The sequence below is a fragment of the Phyllopteryx taeniolatus genome, chromosome 22 (assembly GCF_024500385.1).
Source record: "Phyllopteryx taeniolatus isolate TA_2022b chromosome 22, UOR_Ptae_1.2, whole genome shotgun sequence".
Taxonomy (NCBI): domain Eukaryota; kingdom Metazoa; phylum Chordata; class Actinopteri; order Syngnathiformes; family Syngnathidae; genus Phyllopteryx; species Phyllopteryx taeniolatus.
The window spans coordinates 6433594-6437736 of record NC_084523.1 but is presented as its reverse complement, the minus strand read 5'-3'; the positions used below and the strand labels follow the sequence as shown (position 1 = coordinate 6437736).

Below are 4143 nucleotides of genomic sequence, written 5' to 3'. Positions count from 1 at the left end.
GGACAAAATTGTGATGTTATTGAAACACCCAGCCCATGAATTTTGAGCTTATGTTCCATGACATTTAAGAATAAATGGTACTTAGCTGGTTCAGTTGAAAACTGAAGGGGTTAGGACCGGTACCACTGCAGCAATACTGCTTCCTGTAAATGTGAAAAACGAGCTCTCGTTATGTAAAATCCAATTTCCGAAAAAGAGGGCCCTCTTTTTATACAGGGCGCCTTCATTTTCATATCAGTCCGCGAGAGCAATAAGCTCAAGAGAATTCTCATTACGTCGGTACACAGTATTTTATATAAAACACTCATCAGGAAATCAATATAGTATGCCGAGGCTGGGATGAGGGAAAAAAACAAAACAAAAAAGGTCGTGTTGCTGTGGCTGGCGTCAGAAGGGCCTTTATAGTGAACTTGATTAAAAGAAAATTGCTTTCAAGTGCTCTCAGCAGGCCGGGAGGTTGAGTGGGTGAGCTCTTTCATGCAGTGCCACTTGAGTTTCACAAACTGGGCTCAGGAAACGAGATGAAGAAATGCCGTGAAAGCGCCCGAGGACAATGAGTGTGCGCCGGCACTGGCGACGGGGTGGCGCAACTTTAGTGCCGCCTCCGCCACTGTCGTCGATACATTTGCTTTCTGTTTCTCTAGGATGTCTGGGAAATTGATTGAGTTTCTCCTCCTCCACTGTTTTTTCTTTTTTTAGAATAGCTCCACTGGAAGTTATTATTGCTTTGTATTTTTTGGGCCTTTTTTTGAAGAGGAAGTTTGCAGTCAATGTCTGATGCCCTCTGTAAAAATGTTGCATAGTCCTCATAATCACTGTCATTCATCAGTGGAAGTGCCGGAAAATAAATTCCAGGAAGGCGTGTGCAAGCAATATTTGTGAGCTTTAGCTTGTCAAAAATTCACCTGTCAGCAATATCAGATTCAAGGGCCCCTTAATTTTCTAGCTGTCAAGAATATGGAATTTATCCCCCCCTTAAAATCAGAATGACAGCAGCATATCAAACATCTCCCTGTTTTCCCTGAAACGCTCACGCAATTGGCTTTTAAATGGACGGAGCCAGCGCAAGTGAATAATTTAACTACTTCATTTTAAAGGAGTCTGATATCGCTTTTCTCTCTCTTTTTTTTTTTTTTTTTTTTTTTTTTTACCGCCAACTGCCCTTTAGTATTTGAATATGATTGTAAATCCATTACTGCGCTAGTTTGAACTTTTACAACTGATTTTCAAAAATTAGACGAAATTACATTTGATTTAAATATCAGCCCCCGCCGCCATAACCCACCAGCCACAGAGGAAAGATAATGGACTGTGACTAAAAGGTGCTTCCGGACCGTTAATCTGTATAAAAACGCAGATTTATTAACACATTTCAGCGCTTGTGACTTCACAAATAGTCCCTGCAAAACCCTGGAAACTGCGATACTGCACCGCAACACATTATCAGTACTTACCAGAGTCATACAATCACCGACACTGGTGCCACCTAGTTGAAGAAACTGACACCCACTGCAGGAAAGAAATATGAAAAAGGAGATTCATTTTTTTGTTGTTGTTTCCAAAGCTTGAAAGACAAGACATGATTGCATGGTTGAGCATGTGGCAGTTTTTTTTTTTTTTTTTTTTTTTTAAATCTAAACATGCTAGCTGTTTCTAGTCGTAACGCTAAGCTAAGCTCATGAGTGGTTTACATTCGCCGTTATGAGTAAGGAGAATGAGCATCAGATTCTTGTGTAAGTGTGAATCAAAGGCCTACAAGCTTCCTGGCACTTGATTTATTTCAGTGGACAAATATCTTATTTTGAACTGAAACAATGTGCAACAGGGCTGACAGTTGTACTGACTTGACATTAAGACAGAACATGTAGCCCGGGGACACACGGCGCCGGCCGGAGACATGGCGGGACACTCCAGTGACCACGGTCAGACGGGTGTAACGCTCGTCCTGACAAACTCATCCGGCACGATCGATAGCTGCCGGGACGGCGCAACTTCTCGTCACGGGCCGGCGAACACGGCGCCGTCTAGGTCTGCGAACGGAAGATAGGCGCCGGAGGGGAGCGAGGTTTGATTTACGAGCCGGAGTCAAGATGGCGGCTCAGTCGCCCACGTACGGTGGAGCGTCTTCCTGCCTCATCAGTCATACCCTCCCTGACCGCCTGCCGTTGTAGCCAAAGTCCTTACGCCGTTTCGTTAGCTTGGCTGCTGACAGTTGGTGTAGGCTGAGATGATGCTAGTCGACTTTGAGATCGATGGTGGTAACCCCATTGTTGGCCTCGTGTTCATCTACAAGGATCTGAAACCTACGAAGCAGATCATCTTCTACCTACCAGATTTTCGAGAAATGCCAAAAAGCAGAAGAGGATGACAAACGTAAAAGGTACTTTTGGTGTCACCGGACTGCTGTCGCCTCTTCTCAGAAAGTTCTGGTAGTCCTGGTGGTGGTTCAACTGTTTTAACCTTAAGACCCTCAAGGACTGCCTGATCTTTGCAAATACATTCTTCAAGTTACTGACTGTCCTGATCAGACATCAGCCCCTGAATCGCTTGTTTGCAGTCAAACTGATAGCTGAAGGTGCAGAGACTTAACTAAAATGTATGTGTTAGACCCCGAAGGAACTGATCAGTGAGCCGCCTGTACATAACCACCCTTTTAAGTCCTTCCAACATACCGCATTTACCACCCCGCACCCATGGTGTGCATATACACCCTGCTTCCCCTCCCTCTCCTGGGGCGTATCAATATTCATAGGTCTGCCGGGTGCGTTTGTGCGATGACTGCCTCATTAGCCTTTCATTCCCTGGCGCGAGAGCCTGTCAGCGCCGACAACACAGCGGCGTTTGAAGTGCGCAGAACAGCTGCTCGCATTGATCTCCATCCACTTTCTTTGAGCGCGCCAGTCCACTCGCAAGCAGATGCTGCCCACAGGCGCCGACGAATACTTGCATCGAGTGTGGGCCCCGCGTCGGTTGCCGTTGCGCGCCGGGCCCGTCGCTACAACTGCCAGCGTATATTCCCGCCTTGTCGCGTTGGCACTCGAGCGTGTTCGCCTCGACGTGTCAATCATCACGCTCATTTGGGGGATAACACGTCAAATTATCTGCATTAGTCATGCAGATGTGTCACCTGCGGTACAGTTTTCTCATATTGCCCAGATTGGCTTATCGTCTTGTGTTAATACGCACAGGCAGGAAACAAGCAAAGATACGGATTCACGTTGTAGGAGGTTGGGACAAAGACTCCAACAACATATGTAATTCTGTCTTCAAAAGAATATTTTAAAAATTGCTCCAGGTGACCGCCACATTTTGTTCTGGTGTTTCCACCTAACACTTGACGGCTGTCAAGCCGGGAAGGAAAGAGAGGGTCTGGCCACTCTGATGACATCATAATATCTGCACACTGGCGCTAAGACACTGCGCTAGTCCACTCAATAATTGCACACTGTTCTGAGGAATCGTATTGGCTTGCACAAAGAGCACAGTAAAAAAAAATAATAAAATAAAATAAGACAGAGGGAGGAAGGTGCACGGGTCGGGCTGATTGCCTCCCTGCAAAACAGGTTCGGCGGATCGATACAGCTGATAACATTAGGGCACCTTTAATGGCACTAATGAAGAGAGTGGTGGACAGATAGCGAGACCGCACCAATGGTCTGTTGGCTGCAGTGCCACAAGGATCATCACGTTTTTAAGCGAGAAAATACGTATTTAAGGATCAAGAATATACACGCCATTGGTTCAATCGATTCTAAATCGAACAGTGGAATTTTGTTCGTAAATTAGCAACAGATAATATGATGTCATGAACACAATACTCACAAGTTAAAGGCACAAGCATCATTGCGAAGTTTTCCACTGGGAAATGTATTATCGTGACAGAATGCTATCAATATTCAAATGTCAACGGCTGACATTTTGATAAACCAGACCCTATTTCCTATGACACACGAGACTCAAAAGACTAGCTACAACGATGCTTGATGGGAGAAGAAGGTCTTACCTCACAGCGGGCGTCTTTGCTGGAACTTCAGAGGCGGCCGGGAACTTGTCGGCTTGAGGATGGAGACCGATGAGGAGATGCTGCTCCTTCACCCTCGCCTCCTCTTTGCCTCTGGCTCCGCTCGCGTCTCACTATCAAAC

General features: G+C 45.8%; 1 long non-coding RNA gene across 1 annotated transcript; it reads right to left on the bottom strand.

Moving 5' to 3' along the window:
* Positions 1-85: 85 nt before the first annotated feature.
* On the bottom strand, positions 86-4143 carry LOC133472262 (uncharacterized). The gene is made up of 3 exons (XR_009786662.1): positions 4004-4143; positions 1455-1509; positions 86-143 (listed from the first exon to the last, which is right to left on the bottom strand). It is a non-coding gene; the product is annotated as an uncharacterized LOC133472262 (long non-coding RNA).